A 27,456-nucleotide genomic window follows, 5' to 3' on the forward strand; every position below is an offset into this window, starting at 1 on the left:
TGTGAGAGACAGAGAGAGACAGACAGACAGAGAGAGAGAGAGAATGTATATTATAGTGGGGTCACCTGTAGTGTGACATAAACACAAGGTCCTGGTTAAGGCCATCTCCATGGGTATTGAACTTGGCTATCAGCCTCTGCCCAGCCACTTTCCGTTGTTGCCTATCCTGAAGTCTACCTTGAAGGATGGTCATTCGAAGGTCCAAGGCTGAATGTCCCGGACCGCTGTAGTGTTCCCCGACTGTGAGGGAACACTCCTCGCTGGTGATTGTTGTGCAGTGTCCATTCATCTGTTGCTGTAGCCTCTGCTCGGTCTTGCCAATATACCAAGAGTCAGGGCATCATTGCCTGCAGTGTATGAGATAAAACAATGTTGGTTGAGTCACATGAGTACCTGCTACACTCATGGTGGGTGCTGTCCCCACGTGTAATGGTGGTAATCGTGTCAACACTCTGATACGTCTTTCATCATCTGCCGTGACAGAGTTGTTTCGTCTTGTCCTGAAGGCCAGGCAGTTTTCTGAGAACAATCTGTTTAAAGTTTGGCGGTTGTTTGAAGGCGAGAAGTGGAGGCGTGGGGAAGGTCTTGGCGAGGTGCTCATCCTCATCAATAATGTGTTGCAGGCTGTGAAGAACATGGCGTTGTGTTTCGGCTCCTGAAAGGACTGGGCAACAAATGGTACCATTTTGGTTGCAGCTCGTGTCTGTCTCCGAAAGGAAGTCATTCCAGTTTCTTGCTGTGACACATTGGAAGTGGCAGTTGATGAGTTGAACATTGTACCCCGTTCTTATGAGAGCATGCTTGTGTACTTCCAAGTGTCTGCCATGTTCCTCCTCACCTGAACAGATCCTATGTATGCGAAGGGCTTGTCCAGAGGGGGTGGCTGTTTTAATATGTTTCACTAGAGAAGTGTAGCACTGTCAGGTTATCCGTAGGTTTGCGGTACAGAGAAGTGCTGAGATATCCATCCTTGATAGAGCTGCATGTGTTCAAAAATGAGACAGATACTAAAGAGTGTGGCGAGTGTGATGGTGGGATGAAACTTGTTAATATCACAGTATCGTTGTTTCAGTGACTCCTCACCATGGGTCCAGAGGAAGAAATGTCATCAATATATCTGGTGTATAGTGTTGGTTGGAGGTCCTGTGCAGAAAAGAAGCCTTGTTCGAACCTCTGCGTGAAAATGTTGGCATACTGGGGTGAAGATTTGGTCCCCGTGGCTGTTCTATGTGTCTGGATGAAGAACTGGTTGCCAAAGGTGAAAATGTGGTTGAAAATGAAGCAGATGAGTTGGAGGACAGTGCTCAGAGATTGGCAGTTGTTGGTATTGAGTACTGAAGCTGTTACCGTGATGCCATCATCATGAGGAATGCTGGTGTAGAGTACTGACACATCCACGGATTCAACTAGTCCATGGATGCTGAGCTTCTGGAAGGATTGGATCAGAAGTCTTGATGAATGCTGTCAGTTCACGTTTGTGCTCTTTGGTCAGATCAGCTGGTAGTTGCCTATCGTGTTCCTGGTCAGTTGTTTGTACACTTCCTTGCAGAAGTCCATTTATTCCGAATTAATCAAAAACTGCATAAATCCATGCAAGATTCTGTAGCTCCCACTTTAGAATTAGAATCAGTCTGACCCAACATTGGGACACAGACAGACTTTAATGTCTCACCTTCAATACGTTATCTGAGCTGAGATGACAACTATTGTTAAAAGCTATCTTGAGAATGTAAGTTTAAAAACGTTCTCGGATTTACAAATGAAGGAACCGAAACTAACATGGTCATCCAAGATGCAAGCTCACCTGCACACTTTAGCGCAGCTGATCCACCCTAAAGTGCAGATCTTTGGACTGTGGGAGGAAGCCAGAACACCCAGAGGTAACCAACACAGACACAAGGGGGAGAACATGCCAAACTTCACACAGACACTCACCCAAGGGTGGAATCAAACCCAGGCTCCCGGCGTTATTAAACAGCACTGCTAACCACTGAGCCACCATCCCACCCAGTGCTTTGAGGTTCTGCTTTGTCTTTGCAGCTTTTAACTTCTCATGTAGCCTCAGCAGAGGCTGTGTCCTGCTGACATTGTTGGAACACACCCATTGCACCGCCCTTTCCCACTTCTCCAGCCCAGAGTACAGCGGTCTTGAAACCTGGCATCAGATTCTGATGCCATCTGTGCTTCTGCTGCCAACTGCAGAGAACGGAGGCAATCGCCGTCACTATTCTGTCCCTTATCTCCCCCTCCCTAACGTTGTTCTTACTCCCACCACCCCACAGTTAGCTCTTCTCCCCTTCAGCCTTCTCTCAGATCCCCTTTACCTGCCTGACCCAGGCTCACACCCTCCTGACCCTGTCCACTGATCCCATCAGAAGGCTCTGTCCGGAGGGAAAGACCATCTCCCGGAATACAAAGCATCTGATTAACTTTCCGCCTTGCCCTCCCAGCGTGTCAGCAACCTGGCTTCCAGCTCCACCTCTCTGAGCCGAAGGTCCTCCAAGTTGTGTTTGCCCTCGATCACATCATCCAGAGCCTTCCACCTTTCGCAAATCAAAAGACAAGTCTCACCCTGCCCCCTCCCGTGTCTATTGTGTAACTGCTTAATCATTTCTAGTGGCCGAGCAGAGACTGATAGCCAAGTTTGGAACTCATGAGGATGGCCTCCACCAGGACCTTGGGTTCATGTTACATTACAGGTGACCCCACTACACTGGACACATTCTGTCTCTCTGTCTCTCACATACAGCCATACATTCTCACATACTCACGCAGGCACTCTCTCAGATATACACGCTCTCTCAGATGCACACACATGTACCCACTCACACTCTCACCTACACACACATCCTCTCACAGACTTATACTCCTGCACACTCTCACTTTACCAAGCATGCACACACACAAACACACACTCTCTCAGACAGACTCTTGTGTATGCACACACTCACTCACTCTCATGCATGCACACATAGATAAGACCATGGGGTGCATTTGCATTTGCAGAATTATGTTTGTAGATACATTCTATTTTCTCGAAAAGTGCACAATCTGCAGACAGTCAATCCATGTAATATTTTATAAACTCCTACTTTGGGAACAGAATCAGTCTGACTCAAGACAGACTCGAATCTCACATCTTTCATGCATTGTCTGGGCTGAGATGGCACCTCTTTGTAAAACCTTAAGTTATCTCGATACTGTAACTGAAAAGAAGTTTTGGGATTTACATACTAGTGAACTGAAACCTGCAACCCATTCTAAAGATGAAACACTTAACAGCAGTCGAGATTTGTTCAATATTTCATTTTGCTACAAATTCTGTGTCTTATGATCCTGCTGTACAGCTACCTGACAAAGGAGCAACATTCCGAAAGCTAGTGCTTCCAAATAAACCTGTTGGACTAGAACTGGATTTTTACCTTTGTTTGCAGTGAAGACAGCCCACCCCTCCCACTGCTGCCAGTAAAGTTTACAATGCTGAGGAAACAATGAACCATCACTCCTGAAAAATGTACAATTCTAATACTACGAGCTACACGTTGACTGCTCCTTCTGATATAAGACATTGGAAACCTCGCGCCGGAGATTTAAAGAAATGAGCAGTTTTAAAAGAAAAACCTGTTGGATCTCATAGCCTTCAATGTCTGAGTCTGACGATAAGTTCACGTAACTTTTGTTGGGACCCAACTTTGTTGCAGCTTCAGATCGACCCAGCAAAAAGGTGCACAAAAAGTAGCTTTTTTTTTAAACACACACACACGCGCACACACACACACATACACACCCCTTCCCTGCATCCCACTTTCTTCACTATTGGTCAGCTGAGTTGTCCCTTTGTAATTCGATCCTTGGTGCAGCCTTAGCCTGGAGGAAGTATTGCTTCACTCAGCAATTGCAACCCATAGTCTGTATGCAAGTAAGATTCTCCCCACGCATTTGCAGTTGGGCTGTCAAGAGTCAACCACACTGCTGTGGGTCTGGAGACACATATAGGCCAGACCAAGGAAAGGATGCAGCTGGGACGACTGAGTGAATCCTTTCCCACAACGGCAGTTTCCTCCCCTAAAGCATGAGTGAATCAGATTGGGGTGTTTGTTCCCCGAAAATGGTATCATAATGAGATTCTGGACTCCAGATTTCTGACTGAACTCCAAATCCGCCATCTGCTTTGGTGAGATTCAAACCCGGGAGTCCCCAGAACTGGGTTATTAATGCAGTCGATAACGGCACTCGGCCGAAGTTCCTTCAATCCCCCTGCGATGGTCGGTGAACTCACTGATGTCTCTGCAGGTGGGAGGAGTGGGTGAAGCCCTTCCCGCACGGAGAGCAAGTGAACGGTCTCTTTGATCCTCCAAGCTGAGTAACTGGTGTGAAGTACTGTACTTTTCACAGTCACCGCACTGAATCTCCCTCATTCGGGTGTATCAGTATTCTTCCTGCCACACCAGGGTCCAAGCAGACAAAAGCAAACATTTCTTCTCGACGGGAATGGCTGCTGATATTCAAGTCCCAATGAATCAAGTGGCTCTCTCAGAAGCTGATGTATCTTTTGGTTTCAGATTTCTTTCCCCATGTCTTCCTGCAAAAGAAATCACAAAATAAGTCACGGTCAGTACAGTCAAATGAACATAACATCGGTGACAATTCCTTAGATTGCCAGATACCTGCTGATCATATATTATCCATGACACAGAAACCTGAAAACCCTCATTCAGCAAGGTAGCATGAGGTATATAAAGAGGAAAACTTCATTTGGGTGACAATGACCTGGAACAACCTTCCTACAAAGGTGCTGGAAATGGAGCTGAATCAATATGGATATGAAAATGAAATATCAAGGCTGCTTCAGGAAAAAAAGCCAGTAAAGTTGCCGAAAGACTTCCTGCTGACCTGTTCAGTAAAGATGAATACAAGAAATACAGGATGTAATTCCATTACTATATTAAAAGGTGAAAAATCATAGCCATGCAGCGTGTACAACAGCGAATATCAGATATACACCATATGAAGCAATCATAAAATCCCTGCAGTGCAGAAAGAGGCCATTTGGCCCATCGAGCCTACTCCACCATTCTTTAAGGTCATGGCTGATCTATCCATCATCTCAGCTCCTCTTACCTGCATTATCCTGACTAGCCTAAATTCACCTACCATCCAAAATCCCATCGAACTGTGTCTTGAATATGCCTGCTTCTATTGCTTCCTTGGGCAAAGAATTCCATAGATTCACCACTCTCCAGGAAACGTAGTCCCTCCTCCTCTGCCTTAAACCTACCTCCCACAACCTCCCAACTTCTGCAAATTGAAAGACAAGCCCCACTCTGCCCTCTCATATGTGAGTTACCTAACTGCTTCATCGCTTCCAGTGAATACAGCCCACACCTCCCGCTGCTGCCAGTGACCTTTACAATGCTGATACAACAATGTAATACCTGCAGTACAGAAAATCGTAAGATTTCTGATGATACCAGTTACTGATTCACCGCTCCTTCTGATGCACAGCATTGGAAATACATTGTTGGGGGCTGAAAGAAATGATCAGTTTAAAACAAAAGCCCACCTAACCCTTCACTAGGCTTCCCGCTCAGGACACTTTACTTGAAACACTTCAACCCCACATGGCAACAAATTCCCACATTCCATCAAAATCCTGGATGTCCTCACTTACTCAGGTGCTGTCTCTCAAATGAAAGATTTCATTGTAGCTTCTGCTCCCAGTAAGGACAAAATATCTTTGAAAGCTGCTCTGAAATTCCAGTCTTCACAACAATACTTCTGCTTTCCTTCAGTCCAAACTGTCTGTGCTGACCAGATATCCCAAATTAACATAGTCCCATTTGTCAGCACTTAGCCTATATCCCTCTCAATTCACCCTGTTACCAGATGCCATTTAAAATGCTGTAATTATACCAGACTCCACCACTTCCTCTGGCAGCTCATTCCATGCTTGCATCACTCTCTGTGTGAGAAAGTTGTCCAAAAGCTTCCTTCTAAATCTTTCCCCTCTCACCTCAAATCTATGCCCTCTAGTTTTGGACTTCCCTACTATGTGGAAATGTTTTTGGCTATTCACCCTATCCATGCTCCTTATGAACTTCTATAAAGTCACCTCTCAGCCTCCAATGCTCCAGGGAAAACAGCCCCGGCCTATTCAGCCTCTCCCTATAGCTCAAACCCTGCAACTCTAGCAATAGCCTTGTAAATCTTTGCCAAACCCTTTCAAAGGTTCACAACACTTTTCCTGTAGCAGGGTAACCAGAACTGAACACAGTATTCCAAAAGTGGCCTAATCAATGTCCAGTACAGGGGCAACATGACCTCCCAACATCTGTATTGAAATGCACTGACCTATAAAGGCAAGCACATCAAATACCTCCTTCACAATCCTGTCTACCTGCGACTCCACTTTCAAGAAACTATGAAGCAGCACTCCAAGGTATCTTTGGTCAACAACACTCCCCATTAACTTTGCAGATCCTGCCCTGATCTGCCTTTCCAAAATCAACGTTTCAAAATGGGGTTGAGAAACGTATCAGTTGTGATTGAATGGTGGAGTAGATCTGATGGGCTGAATGGCCTAATTTCTGCACCTATGTCATATGGTCTCTTGCTGTCCTGAACACAGAGTGTGAGAATTGGGAGCAGGAATAGGTCATTTGGTCTTTCCAGTCAGCACCAGCATTGAACAGTTCATAACTAGATATAAATATACCGGCATCTAGGTGGACAGGGTGGGATTCTTTTCACTGTAGCATCGGACGTTGAGAGATGACCTTAGAGAGGATTATAAAATCTTCAGGGATATCGATGAGGTGAACAGCAGGTGTTCTTTCCTTGGAATGGGTTTTTCAAGGTTAGGGAGCAAACTTTGGAGATGAGAGGAGAAATATTTTAAAAAGACATGAGGGGCACCTTTTTATTTTGAGACAGAGAATGGTTCTCCAGTGGTATCAATGTCCAGAGGAGGTGGTGGATGCAGGTACAGTTACAGTGTTTAAGAGGCATTTGAATACGTACATAGAGTCCTAGAGATGTACAGCATGGAAACAGACCCTTCGGTCCAACCCGTCCATGCTGACCAGATATCGCAACCCAATCTAGTCCCACCTGCCAGCACCCGGCCCATATCCCTCCAAACCCTTCCTATTCATATACCCATCCAAATGCCTCTTAAATGTTGCAATTGTAATAGGAAAGGTTCAGAGAGTCTGGGCCAAATACTGGCAGGTGGGACTAGTTTAGTTTCAGAACACAGTCAGCATGGACTAGTTGGACTTAATGGTCTGTTTCTGTGCTGTATGACTGTAACTGTTCTATACTGGACTTAAAACCATTTTCTTACCTTCCCCCAATACCCATCCACTTCTTTGTTCTTCAAAGTCAAATGAACTCAGCCTTGAATACATTCAATGACTGACCTAACTGCAGGAAGACATCCCCCCTTCTGAACTCAACTTCTCTTGCTAATATATCACTTGCCTTGCTGATTGCTTGCTGCTCCTGTCTGACAACTGGCAATGACTGGTGTAGAAGGACACTGAGGCCCCTTTGTCCATCCACACATCATTCCTGATGAAGGGCTCGTGCCCAAAACATTGACTCTCCTCCTCCTCAGTTGCTGCCTAACCTGCTGTGGTTTGCCAGCGCCACACTTTTCAACTCTGATCTCCATCATCTCACTTTCACCACATCTCAACATATCACCATCTAAACAATGCGCCTCCTCTCTGCGTTTTTTTTAAACACCAAAGGCACTGCATTTGCCATGTATTTGCAAATTGAGACACAGACCTGGATTCCTGATGAAGGGCTTTTGCCCGAAAGATTGATTTCGCTGCTGGTTGGATGCTGCCTGAACTGCTGTGCTCTTCCAGCACCACTAATCCAGTATTTGATTTTCAGCATCTGCAGTCATTGTTTTTACCTCAACTTTTCCAGAGTCTGTCCCCTCCCTCGATTCACTCTTTCCTTTCAGTTGCTGCAAGTTAACAATTGAACCCCAGAATGAAACGAAAAATGGAAAAAGTGGTGAGAAACAGACTGTTGTACTCACAAAAGTTAGACAGAGGAAGGAGCAGCAGCAGCTTCAGAGCTCACGGTCCAACCTCCAAATTTCGACAATGGCCAGCTCTGATTGGCAGGAGGACCAGTCTCCTTCCGGTCCTCCAAGGTTCTTCATTGGTCCATGGAAAGGAGCTGACGCGCAGTTTCTGCGGGCACCAAGGAATATGCGCAATGCTTTGCTGACACTGGCGGTCATGCACATTGATTGCTGACACCGCGGAGCATGCTCAGTGTGCAGGAATTTGTTTCAAATTTTCAAGTTAAAAATCACAAAACACATGGTTATAGTCTAACAGACTTATTTGGAAGCACTAGCTTTCAGAGCGCTGCTCCTTCATCAGGCGGTTGTGGAGTATAAGGTCGTAAGACACAGAATTTATGATCTTATCCACCACAACCGCCTGATGAAGGAGCATCGCTCCGAAAGCTAGTGCTTCCAATCAAGCCTATTGGACTGTAACCTGGTGTTGTGTGATTTTTAACTTCGTACACCCCAGTCCAACACGGGCACCTCCAGATCATGACAAATTTTAAGTGTCCAAATGCGAATACGAGAGAAAAATACCAAAGTAATTTTTTGTCGAAATGTTTTTTCCCCTGTGCCTTGACATGTTATTCCTTTTGCATTCTGTCTGGCTGCTCAACGTTTCTGTCTTTTCCCCAGGGTAGAGGTATTCCAAAACTACAGGGTAATGGTTTAGGGTGAGGGGAAAGGATTTTAAAATATGTAAAAGATTCGGAATATAACATCCAACCCTTACAGGGAGACAGTGAGGACTGCAGATGCTGGAGATCAGGGTCGAGGGTGTGATGCTGGAAAAGCACAGCAGGTCAGGCAGCATCTGAGGAGCAGGAGAATCGACGTTTCGGGCAAAACCCTTCATCAGAAAATAGCCATGGGGAACTGCAGGGCTGTAGCGTAATCGAGTGAGTCTAAGTGGGATGCTGTTGGGAAGGTCGGTGTGAATGGCCTGCAGGGATGATATGCCTTAACCATGCTTATATTGAGAAATGGTTGCCCCAAATCTGCTGTGGAAAGAGTGCGTTCCAGTTCGTGGGACACTGACACCAGTCCTGGGAAAGGTGGGATTTGTGCTGTCTCTCGCTTCCCATTCTGCCCCTTGTCCGTTTTCTCCCCACTCACTGCCCCCGCCCTTTCTCCCCTCTTCACACTGCACCCCGATTCCGTCCCCAACCCTCTGAACCCCAGTAATTCTTTACTCCCCAACCTCTATCCCCTCTCCATTTCTCTCCCTTCTCCACCACCACCAGTGCCCCCGCCCGTCCTTTCTCGTGCCTCAGCCCTCTTTGATCTAGTGGCCGAGCAGAGGCTGATAGCCAAGTTTAGAACACATGAGGATGGCCTCAGCCTCGACCCTGGGTTCACGTCACACGACAGGAGACCCAGCAACACAATACACTCTCTCACACACACAAGCACACTCTTTTACATACTCACACGCTCGTGCAGACCCTCTCTGATAGACATGCTCTCTCTCGGACACACAGTAATACATCCCCACACTCAAACCTACGCATAGACCATCTCACATGCTTCTACTCCATCACACACACAGACACTGTACCCAGCATGCACACGCACACACACGCTCTCTCTCATGCATCCACTCACATATTGAAGTCTTTGGGGTGAATCTGCGTTTGCAGGATTATATATTTGGAAATAGAACCAGTCTCACTCAAGATTAGGATACAGATAGACCCTACCCTCACAGCTTTCATGCATTGTCTGACCTGAGGTGTCACCTCCGTTTATAGAACCTTAAGTTACCTGGAGAATGTGACTTTTAAAAAGTTCTGCGATTTACAGATTAATGAACCGAAATCTACAACCCGTTTTAAAAGATGAAAGACTCAACAGCAACCTAGGTTTCTTCAATATATCATTTATGTTGCTAACACTATAATATTTTATTCGATATTCTGTGTCTTATCATCCTCCTCCACAGTAACCATAGGTCCAAGGAGATCTGTCCCAACTTTCCAATCTACCTTCAGAACTGACACTCCTCAGGCGCGGCACCATTCCCGTCAACCTGTTCATACCCTGAGACCAACGAGCCACATGCCATGGGCGCAGCCAGCTCCAGAAGCAGCTGAGACTTGCTCAGTACGAAATACATTGTACATTGCTCCCAGAATTTCAAGCAGCAACGAGCTTCAAGAACATCTGCTTCTCAGTCTGTCTCCCTGCTCCCAGGACACTGCTGTTTGTCCCGTCCCCAGGGACCGGGCTCTCTCCACTAGCGGATAATTGAACCATTTTGTTTCTCCTTCCAAGCTGTGCTGGTGGAAGGCAGAGCCCATTCGCTCTTCTGCTCTCTCTCCCTATCACTTGGGGGAGGAGACGTCATTGACACGAATCCATCAAATGGCAACTTTAAACTTGTTCCAAAGGTCTGTTCTCGGAGAAATGACAAGGTGATGTGGTATCGGGACAGGCAGAAATGGACACCGGAGACTCTTCCCTCAGGTAAATTGATATGAGTGCCTTTTGTGCAGCCTGTTTGGTGTTCAGAATTTGCCTTGACAGAGCAATCCTGCAGAAAGTATTTTGTTACAAGGGCGTCTGTTTCTTTACTGCAGGAAATGGACAAAAACAGCAAGTCATGTGTTTCTACTTCACCAGTTCATTATCATCTGAGGGAAGAGGTTTCACACTTGAGATCAGGACCCAGCGACAGAAGAGGACAAGACAACTCAGAGCTCTACAAGGGTGCCAGCGCAACTGTGTAAATCTGACCCTAACCACTCTCTGCACGAAAACGTTCTTCATAATGTCATTTTTACTTCCTTTCCTCAAGACTCTGCCTAATTGTTAGCGATCCTTTCAGGCGTGGTACCATTTTCATGGTAATATTTTCTCTGTCTAGATCCCTCATGTCTTGGAAAACGTCAACTGGGCCAGATTTCAAACTTCTGTTCACCAAGGAGAACTGTCCCAACTTTCCGATCTGCCTTCATTATTGACATTCCTCATACACGGCACAATTCACGACAACCTGTTCAGCGCTGTCTCCAATCACTTCAATTCCCCGCTTCCTGAAATTTCACTCTCAGATTTTTAGCAATAACGCAGCTGGAGAATTCATTCAGACTCGGACAGTGTGGGTGAACAATCTGCAAAACATGTTCTAACTTTGAGCAAATGTTTCCCTTCGCAGTGTTCGCTGCAATGGTAGCTCAGCCCCATCCCCAACTTCTGGCAATCCGATCTCGTTTAACAAAGATGCTTTTGTGGAACAGTGATCTAGCACTTTTGCGGTTCACCTGTCTCACTCTTTCTGAATCCTTTGGGTGAGAGGTGTCAGTTTCACTAAAAAAGGCCCTGACCTTGTGGTTGCCTGCCACTTTAACACATCACCCTGTTCCCTGGCCAACATCTCCGTCTCAAGCTTCCAGCAGTGTTCCAGCTCCAGATGAAAGAACAACACCTCATTTTCCACGTGGAGACCTGACAGCCCGCCAATCCCAGAGACATGCAGTGGGACGGCAAAAACACGTAGCATCATTCATGCGCAGAGAGAAGCCATTCAGACCATCGAGTCCACGGCGACTGTTTGTCTCTTGTCTCTCTCTCTCTCTGTGGTTGTTCACAATCGGTGGTATCCGTCCTAATAGTGGGGGACGATGTCTGAGTCGTGATGCGGTTTCTGACATGCTTGTTATTCACGTCTGAATCAGGGTGGCGAATTACGGCAGGGAATGGCCGAAACCGCAAGGCATGGGTTTCAACTTTACCAGCTCATTAGCATCGTAGAGAACTGGTTTTGCGATTCAGTTCAGAGGAAACTGACCAAGAACAGAATATCACTGAGACCTCTAAAACCCACGCCGTTTGAATGAAGTGGATAGATATGAACATCGGCAAGTAGATGCAAAGGCAGCTTGCTGAAGAAAGCAGGTCAAGGTGACAGTGAACGATAGCCTATTGTTCTCTCTCTGAGCTGGCGGCAAACACAGCAATGAACATTGGAGACTCTGAGCCAGCTGAAACTTGCTCAGTGTGAAGTACATTCCACATTGCTGCAAGAATTGCAAGCAGCAAAGCCTTTCCAGAACATCTGCTTGTCATTCTGTCCCCGGGGGGGGGGGGGGGGGGGGGGGGCTGATGTTTGTCTCATCCCCAGGAACTGGACTATCTCCACTGGCGGATAATTAACCCATTTTATTTCTACTTGCACGTTGTTCTGGGGGGAGGGGGGTGGGGGAATGTAGGGTTGGGGGAGGGTAAGAGTCCATTCGCTCTTCTGCTCTCTCTCCCTCTTTCTCTCTCTCTCTCTCTCTGAAACTCTTGGGGTGAGAGGTGTCAGTTACATTAATGCGGGGAACATGAACAACTTTGATTGTGAACTTTCTCCAAAGGTCTGTTATCGGAGAGACAGAAAGATGCTGTGCTGGCAGGACAGAGAGAAATGAACACCGAGGACTCTTCGCCCAGGTAATTTCACATTGTTGTGCAGCCTGCATGGTGTTCAGAAATCGTCTTCACGCAGCAATCTTACGGAAAGTCTATTGCAAAGCGGGCAACGCTTTCTTTGCTGCGACCGCGCAGCAGTTAACATCTGAGCCCCAAGTGTCCCAGATGAAGAGAATCCGCGTGAAACCTTCACTCACTGAGAGTCATCCCCACGGCCCTGAGCTGAGGGACTGCAGGCAGTCCAACACGGAAGGGACGGTTAAAAATGAACCATTTTTGCTCCCTCAGCAACACGTAGCATCATTCTCGCGCAGACAGAAGCCATTCAGCCCATGGATTCCACGGCGACTGTCTGTCACTTGTCTCTCTGTCTCTCTGAGGTTATTCACAATCGGTGGTATCCGTCCTAATAGTGGGGGACGATGTCTGAGTTTCAACTTTACCAGCTCATAAGCATCGTAGAGAACCGGTTTTGCGATTCAGTTCAGAGGAAACCGACCAAGAACAGAATACCACTGAGACCACTAAAAACCCACGCCGTTTGAATGGAGTGGATCGATATGAACATCGGCAAGTAGATGCAAAGGCAGCTTGCTGAAGAAAGCAGGTCAAGGCGACAGTGAACGATAGCAGAAGATGGTTTCGATCCATCGACCTCGGGGTTATGGGCCCAGCACGCTCCCGCTGCGCCACTCTGCTCCCGCTTGGGGAGTTGGTTGCACAGAACACTTCAGGTTTTTGTCTGGCACGCGGCAGGCACCTTCGAGCCTGATGTCAAAGACCTCCACTGCTGTCGTGTGATATGCTGTTTCGCAGACGGATGGAGGCTGTGTCAATATAAACTTTTTTCTAAATTCCCACATTCTGTCGGTCGAACTGTGATTTCACACTGAATCGCAACATGTGTCACAGCGCAGACGGAGGCTATGCGGCCCACCTTCGCTCTGCTGGTTCTACACTTAAGTAAACGTGTGACTCTAGTCGTTTCATTCTCTCGCCTTCTCAGCGGAAATCTGCACATCTGAACGTGACCACCGAATTCCCTTTTGGGTCCATTGAATCTTCCTCTTTGTCAATGTCAGACAGGGACTTACTGACCCTCACCACTCCCTGGACGAAAACGTTCTTCCTAATGTCACTTTTACTTCTTTTCCTCGTGACTTAAAATTCTGCCGAATCGTTATGGATCCTTTCAGGCGTGGGAGCATTTTCACAACATTATTTCCTGTTTCTAGGTCCCTCATGACTTGGAAAAGTTCGGTTCTCCGAGGAGAGCTGTCCCAATTTTCCAATCTACCTTGATTGCTGACATTCCTCAAACACCGCACCACTCACGTCAACCTGTTGAGCACTATGGTAAAAACAATGAGTGCAGATGCTGGAAACCAGATTCTGGATTAGTGGTGCTGGAAGAGCACAGCAGTTCAGGCAGCATCCAAGTAGCTTGTTGAACACGATCTCCAACCATTTCATTTCTCTGTTTTCTGCCTCATTCGGACTCCAGGCAGCCCACGCTGGTTTCACGAAGGTGCTTTTTGAGAAAGTTAATCAGGTAGTTTTGCACAAGTCAAGTTTAAAAAAAAACACGGGCTCGTCCGGGATTTGAACCCGAGACCTCTCGCAAATCAGCGCAGTAACAGACCCAAAGCGAGAAACATACGCCTAGACCAACGAGCCAGAAAGCACGCACGCCGGTAATGCCCCAGACCTCTTGAGCGACCTGAGACATGCTCAGTATGAAATACATTTGAGATTGCTCTCAGAATTGCAAGCGGCAAAGACTCTCCCGAACAGCTGCTTCTCATCCAGTCTCCCTGCTGCTATTTCATTCCACCGCATTCTCTGCTCACAGTGTCGTTTCCCCAACGTAGCATGAAGCATAAACTGGGTGACTGCTTCGCAGAACATCCCGCTTCTGCCCGCAGAAACTAAAGGCCCTGACCTTGCGGTTGCCTGCCACTTTAACACATCACCCTGCTCCCTGGCCAACATCCCTGTCTCAGGCTTGCAGCAGTGTTCTAGCTCCAGATGAAAGAACAACATCTCATTTTCCACTTGGAGCCGGTCCAGCCCTCCGGTCTTCAATATCGAGTTCTATAACTATAGGGCCTGAACTCCCCCACGTCCATGACCCCTACCACACGAAAGACTCCTGTTTATCACCTCGTCTGCTATGACACACGACGTATTGTTAGCCACTAACAGTCTCCATTAACAGTTATTCGCCCTCTCACGAGGATCGTTATTCACTCCTACGTCCTTCATATTGTTCTTTCTCTGAGCTGGCGGCAAACACAGCAATGAACATTGGAGACTCTGAGCCAGCTGAAACTTGCTCAGTGTGAAGTACATTCCACATTGCTGCAAGAATTGCAAGCAGCAAAGCCTTTCCAGAACATCTGCTTGTCATTCTGTCCCCGGGGGGGGGGGGGGGGGGGGGGGCTGATGTTTGTCTCATCCCCAGGAACTGGACTATCTCCACTGGCGGATAATTAACCCATTTTATTTCTACTTGCACGTTGTTCTGGGGGGAGGGGGGTGGGGGAATGTAGGGTTGGGGGAGGGTAAGAGTCCATTCGCTCTTCTGCTCTCTCTCCCTCTTTCTCTCTCTCTCTCTCTCTCTGAAACTCTTGGGGTGAGAGGTGTCAGTTACATTAATGCGGGGAACATGAACAACTTTGATTGTGAACTTTCTCCAAAGGTCTGTTATCGGAGAGACAGAAAGATGCTGTGCTGGCAGGACAGAGAGAAATGAACACCGAGGACTCTTCGCCCAGGTAATTTCACATTGTTGTGCAGCCTGCATGGTGTTCAGAAATCGTCTTCACGCAGCAATCTTACGGAAAGTCTATTGCAAAGCGGGCAACGCTTTCTTTGCTGCGACCGCGCAGCAGTTAACATCTGAGCCCCAAGTGTCCCAGATGAAGAGAATCCGCGTGAAACCTTCACTCACTGAGAGTCATCCCCACGGCCCTGAGCTGAGGGACTGCAGGCAGTCCAACACGGAAGGGACGGTTAAAAATGAACCATTTTTGCTCCCTCAGCAACACATCGCATCATTCTCGCGCAGACAGAAGCCATTCAGCCCATGGATTCCACGGCGACTGTCTGTCACTTGTCTCTCTCTGAGGTTATTCACAATCGGTGGCATTTGTCCTCATAGTGGGGGACGATGTCTGAGTCGTGATGCGGTTTCTGACATGCTTGTCATTCACGTCTGAACCAGGGTGGCGAATTACTGCAGAGAATGGCCGAAACCGCAAGGCATGGGTTTGTACTTGACCAGCACATTAGCATCGTCGAGAACCGGTTTTGCGATTCAGTTCAGAGGAAACCGACCAAGAACAGAATGCCACTGAGACCTCTAAAACCCATGCCATTTGAATGGAGTGGATCGATATGAACATCTCGGCAAGTAGATGCAAAGGCAGTTTGCTGAAGGAAGCAGATCAAGGTGTCAGTGAACGATAGCAGAGGATGGTTTCGATCCATCGACCTCTGGGTTATGGGCCCAGCACGCTCCCGCTGCGCCACCCTGCTGCCACTTGGGGAGCTCGTTGCACAGAACAAGGAAGTGGATGGTTATAGGGGAGGCAAGAAATTGGGTTTAATACCAGTATAGAACAGTTAGACAGTCAGACAGACTGTTCTGTCCAATTTGTCCATGCTGACTATGTTCTCAAACTAAACTAGTTGCACCTGCCAGTGTTTAGCCCATATCCCTCTGAACCATTCCTATTCATGTGCTGATCCAAATGCTTTTTAACCCTTTTTAACTGGACATACATCAACCACTTGAACTGAATGGAATGTATTTATTTTCACATGTACTGAACCACAGTGAAAAGCATTGTCTTGTGATCAAAAAGGCAGATCACAAAGTTGTGTAGCATAGATAATAAATAATACATAAACAGTGGCAAAAACAAAAACAAAGGTTCAGGCAAATGCTGAGAGTTTGAGAGTCCATTCAGTGTTCTAACAATAGTAGGGTACAAACTGTTACAAAACTGACTGGTGCGTGTGTTCAGGCTTCCGTACCTTCTCCCCGATGGTAGAGGTTGTCGACAAACATTGCCAGAGTGGGATGGATCTTTAAGAATGCTGGCGGCCTTCCGTTGACAGCAGGCCTGGTAGATGGATTCTATAGATGGCAGGTTGGCCTTTGTGATTGTCTGGGCTGAGTTCACCACTCTCTGTAACCGTCTCCAATCTTGAATGGTACAGTTGCCATACCAGGTAGTGATACATCCAAGACACTTGTTGTGGATGACCACTCCCAGGAGCTTGACACTCTCCTCTTATTCCACCTCTGTACTGTTAATGTGTGTGGGTGCATGAGTAACATCCCGTCAAAAGTCAATAACGAGTTTCTTGGTTTTGCTAGCATTGAGATCTAGTTTTTTTTCAGTGCATCATTTTCCCAGGTCTTCCATCTCCCGTCTGCAGTCTGTTTTGATGCCATCTGAGATTCGACCGACTATGGTGGTGCCAATGAACTTGGAAATGGCATTAGTCTGGTTTTTAGTGACACAGTCATGGTATATAGTGAGTACAGTAGGGGGCTGAGTACGCACCCCTGGAGGGCTCCAGTGTTAAGTGTTAGGGAGGATCAAATGTTGTCCCCAGTCTTCACTGATTGTGGCCTGTGGGCCAGGAAACTGAGGATCCAGTTGCAGAGAGTGGGGCTTAGTCCGAGATCACTAAGTTTAGTAATGAGTCTCGAGGGGTTAATAGTATTAAAGGCTGAACTGTAGTCAATAAGTAGGATTCTTACGTATCTGCTCTTGGTGTCAAGATGTTCTAGGGAGGAAGGAAGGGCAAATGAAATGGCATCTGACGTGGATCCCAATTTGCCAATAGGCAAGTTGGAGTGGGGCAAGAGCACTGGGGGGCTGGAGTTGATTAATGTCATGACCAGCCTTTCAAAGCAATTCATGATCACTAAAGTTAGGGCAACTGGGCGGTAGTCATTGAAACGTGCTGCATGAGTCTTCTGAGGCACAGGGATGATGTTGGCCTTCTTGAAACAGGCAGGGACAATGGCCTGCTGCAGGGAGAGGTTGAAGATGTGCGAGAAGACCTCTGCCAGTTGATCTGCACATGCTCTGATGCACGGCCTGGTCCGACGTCTGGTTCCACCGCTTTCCTTGGATTCACACGAAGGAAAACTGATCTGACTCTGGGATTTCTCTGGACATTCATTCCACACACAAACTACTCTCTTAAAAAAGGGTGCTTCTGATGTCTTTTAAAAATCTTTCTCCTCTCTCCTTGAAAATTTTGCTCCCTAATCTTGAAACTCACATCTGAAGGAAAGGACTTCGCTATCGTGCGTAATTTTATAATCCTCTGTAAGGTCACATTACAGATAGCTAAAATCCTCCAAACCCGGCAACATCTAGTAAGGTGGCGGTGGGTGGGTGGGCTGGGGTTGCTGGGACCCAGAGAAACAGTGAGGAAAGAGATCAATCTGTTTCTGGTCCAGTTGGGAAAGGGACTGAGTCAAACAATCAGAGCAGGAAGGAACAAAGCAGAGAACAAGGTAGGACTGGTAAATTAAACTGCATTTATTTCAATTGCAAGATGCTAAACAGGAAAGGTAGATGATGGTTAGGAACTTGGGGCTAAGATATCATGGCAGCTGCAGAAACATGGCTCAAGGATGGGCAGGACTGGCAGCTTAATGTTCCAAAACACACATGGTATTGGAAGGATAGAAAGGGGGGCAGGACAGAAGGGAGAGTGGCTTTTTTGAGAAGGGATATATTACTGTGCTTAGTGAGGATATTCCTGGGAATACATGCAGGAAGCTTATTTGTGTGGAAGTGAGAAATAAGAAAGGGATGATCACCTTATTGGAATTTTATTATAGACCCCCCAATAGTCAGAGGGAAATTGAGAAACAAATTTGTAAGGAGATTTCAGTTATCTGTAATAATAATAGGGTGGTTATGGTCAAGGATTTTAACTTTCCAAACATAGACTGGTACTGCCATAGTGTTAAGATTTTGATGGAGAAGAATTTAAATGTCGACAAGAAAATTTTCTGATTCAGTAAGTGGATGTTCTGACTAGTGAAGGAACAAAACGTGACCTCCTGGGAATTAAGGCAGGTTGGTGACTGAGCTGTCAGTGGAGGAGCACTTTGGGGCCAGTGACCATAATTCTATGGGCTATAAAAGAGTGATAATAAATTGTAGACCAGATCTAAATGGGAGGATGGCTAACTTTGATGGTATTAGGCAAGATCCTTCAAAAGCTAACTGGGGGCAGATGTTCGCAGGTAAAGGGATGGCTAGAAAATGGGAAGCCTTCTAAAATAAGAAACTGAGAGACCAAAGACAGTATATTCCTGTTAGAGTGAAAGGGGAGGCTGGTAGGTGTAGTGAATGCTGAATGACGAGAGAAATTGAACTTTTAGCTCAGAAAAAGAAGGAAGCATATGACAAGTATAGACAGGAAAGATCGAGTGAATACTGACAGTATATAGGCAGTTGGAGTATACCTAAGAGTAAACTCAAGAGGGCAAAAAGGGAACATGAGATAGCTTCGACAAGTAGAGTTAAGGAGAATCGAAAGGGTTTTTATAAATAGGAGAAAAGGATAACTAGGAAGAGAATAGGGCCCCTCAAAGATTAGCAAGACAGCCGATGTGTTGAGCCACAGAAGAATGGGGGAGATAATAAACAAGTATTTTGCATCAGTGTTTACTGTGGAGAGGGACATGGAAGATTTGGAATTTGGGGAAAAAGATTATGATATCTTGAAAAATGTAAAAATGTCCATACTACAAAGGAGGTGGTGCTGGATGTCTTGAAACGCATGCAAGTGGATAAATCCCCAGGATCTGATCAGGTGTACCCAAGAACTCTGTGAGAAGCTAGAGAAGTGATTGTTGGGTCCCTTGCTGAGGTATTTGTATCATCGATAGTCACACGTGAGGTGGCGAAAGACTTGTGGTACCAGTATTTAAGAAAGGTGGTAAGGAAAAGCCAGGGAACTATCAACCAATGAGCCTGACATTGCCGGTGGGCAAACTGTTGGAGGTAATCCTGACGGACAGGATTTACATGTAAGGACTGATTAGGAATAGTCAGCATGGCTTTGTGCGTGAGAAATCATGTCTCTCGAACTTTATTGAGGTTTTTGAAGAAGTAACAAGGGATTGACGAGGGCAGAGCAGTAGACATGATCTCCATGGACTTCAGAAAAGCGTTCAACAAGGTTCCTCATGAGAGACTGGTTAGCAAGGTTAGATCTCGAGAAATACAGGGAGACCTAGCCATTTGGATACAATCTGGCTTGAAGGTAGAAGACAGAGGGTGGTGGTGGAGGGTTGATTTTCAGACTGGAGGCCTGTGACCAGTGTTGTACCACAAAGATTGGTGCTGGTTCCACTACTTTTCATCTTTTATATGAATGATTTGGCTGTGAGCATCAGAGGAAGAGTTAGTAAGATTGCAGATGACAGCAAAATTGGAGGTGTGAAGAGCAAATAAGGTTACCTCAGATCACAACGGGATCTTGATCCGATGGGCCAATGGGCTAAGGAGTGGCAGATGGAGTTTAATTTAGATGAATATGAGGTGCTGCATTTTTGGAAAAGCCACTCAGGTCAGGTCCGAGGGAATATTGCTGAACAAAGAAACCTTGGAGTGCATGTTCATAGCTCCTTAACAGTAGAGTCGCAGGTAGATAGAACAGAGAGGAAGGCATTTGGTATGCCTTCCTTTATCGGTCAGAGCATAGAGTACAGAAATTGAGAGGTCATGTTGCAGCTGTACAGAACACTGGTTAGGCCATTTTTGGAATATTGTGTGCAATTCTGGTCTGCTTCCTAACAGGAGGATGCTGTGAAACTTGAAAGGGTTAAGAAAAGATTAAAAAGGGTTTTGCCGGGTTTGGAGGATTTCAGCTATCTGGAGAGTCAGAATAGACTGGGGCTGTTTTCCAGAAGCATTAGAGGCTTGGGGGGTGTGTGTGTGGGAGGGGGGGGTGATCTTCCAGATGTTTATTCTATCCATAATCCTCATGATTTTATAAACATACAAGGTCTTCTCCCTGGTTTGTAGTGTCCAGAACTAGAGGGCATAGGTTTAGAGTGAGAGGGGAAAGACTTTAAAAGGGATCTCCGGGGCAAATGTTTCATGCAGAGGGTGGTGCAGAAAGGAATGAATGTCAGAGTAAGTGATGAAGGATGGTACAATTACAGCATTTAAAAGGCATCTGGATGAGTATATGATTAGGAAGGTTTTCGTGGGATATTGGCCAAGTCCTGGTAAATGGGAGGAGATTAGGTTAGGATAACTGGTCGGCATGGATGGGTTGGACAAAAGCGTCTGTTTCTGTGCTGCACATCTCTACGATTTTACTTCAGGACTCTGAAATGGTTCGTGAAAACCACCTCCACGATTTTCCCAGTTTTAACACTACAATACTCAGGAGCAGAATGAGGCCATTTGGCCCATTGAGCCTGCTCCACCAGTCAATCATGGCCGATATGTTTCTCAACCCCATTCTGTTGCCTTCCCTCGTAATCCTTGATCCCCTTACTAATCAAAGACCTATCTATCCCTGTCTTAAATGCCCTCAATGACTTGACCTCCACAGCGCTCTGCAGCAATGAGATCCACAGATTCACCATCCTCTGGATGAAGAAATTCCTCCTCTCAGTTCTGAAGAACATTCCTTCACCCTGAGCCTGTGTCCTCTGGTCCTCGTTTCACCTACTGGTGGAAACATCTTCCCCCACATCCACTGTATCCAGTCAGAGTCACACAGCACGGAAACAGATCCTTCAGTCCAAACAGTCTATGTCGACCAAAATCCTAAACTAAACTATTCCCACCTACCTGTGCTTGTCCCAATATCCCGCGAAACATTTCTTATTCATGTACTTATCCAAACGTCATTTAAATGCTGTGACTAAGCGCATCTACCACTTCCTCTGAAAATTCATTCCACACGTGAAGCACTCTGTGTAAAAATGTTGCCCTTATTTTGTTTTTAAATCTTTCTGTTCTCACCTGAAAAATATGTCCGCTAGTCTTGAAATCCCTCATTCCAGGGAAACGACTCCTGACATTCATCTTCTCTGTATCCATCAGGATTTTATAAATCTTTATGAAGAGTCATCCGAACCTGAAATGTTAGCTTGCTCTCTCTATGTGGACGCTGCCTGACCAGCTGTGATCTCCAGCATTTGTCATTTTCAGGACGGATTCCAGCATCTGTTGCAATGCGCTCCTAAATGTTGGCTACCTCTTCCCAGATCCTTCGAGACTCGACCTTACTCAACAATCCACTCTGCGGTACAGTCAATACAGTTCCACATTGCATCTCTTTCAGCACACATGGGCGGCACGGTGGCTCAGTAGTTAGCACTGCTGCCTCACAGCACCAAGGACAAGGATTTGATTCCAGCTTCAGGTGACTGTCTGTGTGGAGTTTACACATTGTCCCCCCCTGTAGCTGTGTGGGTTTCATCCAGGTGCTCCGGTTTCCTCCCACAGTCCAAAGATTTTCAGGTTAGAGTGAAAATGGCCATGCTAAATTGCCCCATAGTGTTCAGGGATGTGTGGGTTAGGTATATTAGTCGGAACTAAATGGAGAGTGATAGGAGTAGGGAAATCGGTGTGGGTGGGTTACTCTTCGGAGTGTTGGTATGTATTTGTTGAGCCAAATGGCCTCTTTCCGCACTGTAGGGAGTCTAAGTGGCAATACCCCAGCTCTTTGCATTTCCCAGAGGGGAAGTGGGGACCGGCTGAAAGCTCAGTGAGCGTGAAGCGAAAATTAAACGTAGTGCTTTGCTTGAGCTCAAGCTGAGTGACTTGGTGGCGGGACTGGAAAAGGAAGGTATGGTATCTCAGTGGTTAGTGCTGCTGCCACACGGCACCAGGGCCCCAGGTACAATTCCAGCCTCGGGGCCGTTGTCTGTGTGGTTATTGCACATTCTCCAACTGGTATTTGTGGCGGATTTCTTCCAGTTCACCTGTTTCTTCTCACTATTCAAAGATGTGCAGGTTTGGGTGAATTAGCCATGTTAAAGTGTCCATAGTGTCCAGGATGTGTAGGTTAGATGCATTAATCAGGTGTCAATGTAGAGCAATCGGAGCAGGGTAATGGTGCTTTCAACTTCATGGAATTACAAAAGAAAAGAATGTTCCGCATAAAGTAGAATTGCTTGTTCTGAATTTCTACCCTGATTGACAGTGATGGCTTTCATAATCTTTTTTTCAAGTGCATTTGAAGATCTGAAGACTGAAGTTTCAAATTCAACAGACGAAGGGCTTATGCCCGAAACAGCAACTCTCCTGCTCCTTGGATGCTGCCTGACCTGCTGTGTATTTCCAGCACCACATATTTTGACTGACTCTCCAGTGTCGGCAGTCCTCATTTTCACATCAATGACAGACAGTCAATCAATCCATTGGGACTGTAATGATTTTCTGTGCGAAGGAGCAAAACTCTTTGGTTTCTGTTTCAGTACATTTTCAGCATCAGTGGAGCTGGATGAGAGACGCTCCTGTGGCAGCGCATTGAGTATGCAGCCTGTAACAATTATACAGCCTGGAAAGAGGGATTCACGGCAGGGAGGGGTTGTGCATGCGTTTGTGTGCAGCTGAAGCTTTGGCCATGGAGAAACCAGAGGGATCTCGCCCCATGGAGAAACCGTGGAAGTGTGGTGACTGCGGGAAAGGCTTCAGTGTCCCATCTGCCCTGGAAATTCATCAGCGCAGTCACACCAGGGAGAGACCATTCTCCTGCCCAGATTGCGGAAACAGCTTCACCCACTCCTCCCACTAACGTGCGCACCAGTATGTCCACACCGGGGAGAGGCCCTTCCACGCTATGATTGTGGGAAGGCCTTCAGCAAATCCTCTGACCTACTGAGGCACCAGTGGGTCCACACAGGCAAGAAGCCCTTCCACTGCCCCGTATGCAGAAAGGGCTACAGCAGTTCCTCCCCCCTGCTGATACACCAGCGGGTCCACACCGGGGAGGAGGCGTTCTCCTGCCCAGAGAGCGAGAAACACTTTAATCGCTCCTACTGACCCACTGGCGGGTCCACACGGGAGTGTAGCCGTTCTATTGCCCTTAGTGCAGGAAGGGCTTCAGCAATTCTTCTGCTCTGCTGACCCACCGCCGGGTCCACACAGTGGAGCGGCCCATCAGCTGCCCTGAGTGTGGCAAGAGGTTCACATTTTCCAGCAAATTGCGAAGGCACCAGCGGGGGCACCAGTGCTCCCAATAATCGGATACCGCCAGTGACGCTACTGTGGACTAAAACTTCTGCCCAGTTCTGACAATGGGTGCAGTGGGAAAGTTGGTGGGCTTTTTAAATTTCTGGACTGCACACCGCCTCGCACCCCCAACTGCAACCCCACAGTGGCTCAGGGCGGCATGGTGGCTCAGTGGTTGGAATAGCTGCCTCATAGAGCCATGGACCCGGGTTTGATTCTACTCTTGGTGTGACTGTCTGTGTGGAGTTTGTACGTTCTCCTGCCGTGTCTGCATGGGTTTCCTCAAGGTGCTCCGGTTTGTTCCAACAATACAAAGATATACAAGTTAGGGTGAGTTAGCCTCGCTAAATTGTCCATAGTGTTCAGGGATGTGTAAGTGTGGTGCATTAGTCAGGGGTAAATGTAGACTAGTCAAGAGTGTGGTGCTGGAAAAGCACAGCAGGTCAGGCAGTATCTGAGGCGCAGGGCAATCGACGTTTTGGGCATAAGTCCTTCCTCAGGAATGATGCCTGAAACATTGATTCTCCTGCTCTTGCTGCTGCGTGATCTGCTGGGCTTTTCCAGCACCACACTCTCGACTGTGATCTCCAGCATCTGCAGTCCTCACTTTCTCCAAGTAAATGTAAAGTAATTGGGTTAAGAGAATGGGTCTGGGTGGGTAACTCGACGGAGGGTTGGTGTTGCCTTGTTGGGCCAAAGGGCCTGTTTACAGTCTGTAGGGATTCTGTGATTCCATAAACTTTGCTTCCAGTGGGCGACACTACTCTGAGTCCGGGACTGCACGTTCCCATTGAAACAATCCGCAGAAAGCTAAGACCACTGGAGCAGCCATTAGGCCATTCAGCCCATTGAGTCTGCTCCGCCATTTGTTAGAAACAAAACAAAAATTGCGGTTGCTGGAATCCAAAGTAGGCAAGCAGGAGGCTGGGAGAACGCAGCAAGCCAGGTAGCATTGAGAGGTGAAGTTAGCATTTCAGGTATTAACCCTCCTTCAGGACTGAAGAAGGGTTCTTCCCAAAACACTGACTTCTGTATCAGAAGCAATTTACCAGGATGTTGCCGGGGGTTGGAGGGTTTGAGCTGCAGGGAGAGGCTATTTGGCTGGGTGAGAGATTTAAAAGGGATGTAAGGGGCAATGTTTTCCCTCAGAGGGTAGTGCGTGTATGGAATGAGTTTCTAGAGAAAGTGGAGGCTGGTACAATTATACCACTGAGAAGGCATCTGGTTTCGGACATGAATAGGAAGGGTTTAGAAGGATATGGGCCAAATACTGACAAATGGGACCAAATTAATTTAGGAGGTCTTGTCAGCATCGATGAGTTGGACCAAAGGGTCTGTTTCCGTGCTGTATATCTCAATGTCTTCCTGTCCTTATGTAAGTTTTAAAATGGAGCCCAAGTAACTTTGAATAGCTCAGTCTTGTTGAACTCACCTCTTGAAAGGTTTCAAATGAATCCCTCCAAGTGATACTGTTTAAAAATGCCGTGTTGGACAAAATATCCCATTAAGTTCGACACAAACCCACAGCTGAAGACATTAGAAGTCACACAACACCAGGTTACAGACCAACAGGTTTATTTGAAATCACAAGCTTTAGGAGCATTGCTCCTTCTTCAATGCTGCTGCTTCATCACTTCACCGACAAAGGAGCAGTGCTCTGAAATCTCGTGAGTTCAGATAAACCTGTTGGACTCTAACCTGGTGCCAATTGACTTCTGCCCTTGTCCAGCCCAATCCAACACCAGCACTTCCACATCAGAGTTGACTCATGAGATCAGATTTTATTCAGTGTGATTAAGTGAGATGCTCATCTGAAAACTCAAAACTGTTGGAGCGACAGACAAACACGAGTCAGTGCTACAGTATGGAAACAGGCCCATTGGCCCAAACTGCTCCATGCCGACCAAAATGTCCATCCACAGTAACCCCATTTCCTTGCACTTGGCCACTATCCTTCTAAGTCTTTCCTCTCCGTGTATTTGACCAAATGTATTTTAAATGTTCTTAATGTACCTACCTCAACCACTTCCACTGGCAGCTCATTCCACACACAAACCACACTCTGAAAAAATATGTGGGCCAAACATTTTACAATCTCTCCCCTCTCCCCGTACAAATGTGCCCCCACTCATCATACAAATGTGTCCCCAGTCGTGAAATTCCCCCATACTTGGGAAGAGACAACAATCCTTAACCCTATCTATAACCCTCTCGGTTTTATAAACTTCGCCTCTCATCCTCCTCTGCTCCAGGGGGAAAACATCCCAGCCTTAATTCTAATTTGTTAATAATGGCGCAGTGATGATTTCCGCAGTGTGTGTGTCAAGGATCTCTCATTTCTAAGCCAATGCAGTGCCTCTTAAGTTTACCTGACCTTAAAACGAATGGTACCCCATTCCTTTAAAATAGCTATGGATTCTGTGCAAAGTCAGTCCTCATTGGAAAACAGCCAATTGTGTCTTAAATCCCATAGGCTGCTTCTGACCAGGTGTGTATGCTCTGTTTTGAGATGTAGGAGTAAAACTTCACTGGAAAAGATTAATGCAGCCTTTATTCATGACTCATTATTAAACACACTTTCTCCATTTACAGCTGTAATTGAGAAGCTTCTCTGAATTAGTCGACATGTTTGTAACAAGTTGTGAAACATGAAAGCGTTCTGAAAAGACTTACAAATATACTACCAGGGTTGGTGGGTTTGAGCTACTGCAAAAGGCTGAAATAGACTGGGGCTATTTTCCCTGGAGGGTCAGAGGCTGAGGGGTGACGTTACAGACGGTTTTCCGGTCGAAGCAATCGAGAAAAAAAAGATCTCAAACCTTTGTTGCCTTTGCCAATACCTGTTGGCCATTAGTGAAGTCCCTTAGCCCAAACGAATCAGACCCTCTGCCTTTTACAACCCCTGTTGGGAAAGAAAATCAAGAACGACATAATCTTCTGAAAGGAGTAACATCATCACAACAGAAAGCACACAAGCTGAAACATTTCTATCAAAAGTTCGTACAGTTAGCGGGCCAAGATAATGACATTTCAATTTCGACAATTAATTTAAATCAGGTCCTTTGACTACCAGAACCTATTAAATCTAAACCTGACAACAGAGGACCAATCCTATTGTAAAAACTCAATATCGCATCAAGGACAGAGCCCCAGAGCTAACTCCCCATTGCTAGAGCTAAGAGTCTTTAGATTAGATTACTTACAGTGTGGAAACAGGCCCTTCGGCCCAACAAGTCCACACCGCACCCACCGAAGCGCAACCCACCCATATCCCTACACTTACCCCTTACCTAACACTACGGGCAATTTAGCATGGCCAATTCACCTGACCTGCACATCTTTGGAGTGTGGGAGGAAACCGGAGCACCCGGAGGAAACCCACGCAGACACGGGGAGAACGTGCAAACTCCACACAGAGAGTCGCCTGAGACGGGAATTGAACCCAGATCTCTGGCGCTGTGAGGCAGCGTGCCACCGTGCTGCCCACCGTGTCTAGTCCTCAGCACTCGACAGCGAAATCCGCCCTGACAGTCATCTGTGAATGAGTCAGCATCATTTACAAAAAAACCAGAAGGGCAGGAATTGGAGGAGACATTCCTGACAAAAGATTCAATAGAAGGATGAATAGAATATCCTGGAAGACATGTAACCTGGCTGTAATCTGAGAAACTAAATTCCATTTCTTGTTATATTAGTGGGTCT

General features: G+C 46.6%; 1 non-coding gene across 1 annotated transcript; it reads right to left on the reverse strand.

Moving 5' to 3' along the window:
- Window positions 1-15,976: 15,976 nt before the first annotated feature.
- On the reverse strand, window positions 15,977-16,048 carry trnam-cau (transfer RNA methionine (anticodon CAU)). The gene has a single exon. It is a non-coding gene; the product is annotated as a tRNA-Met (tRNA).
- Between the last annotated feature and the right edge of the window lie 11,408 nt (window positions 16,049-27,456).

Source organism: Chiloscyllium punctatum, chromosome 36, assembly GCF_047496795.1.
Source record: "Chiloscyllium punctatum isolate Juve2018m chromosome 36, sChiPun1.3, whole genome shotgun sequence".
NCBI classification, from domain to species: Eukaryota; Metazoa; Chordata; class Chondrichthyes; order Orectolobiformes; family Hemiscylliidae; genus Chiloscyllium; species Chiloscyllium punctatum.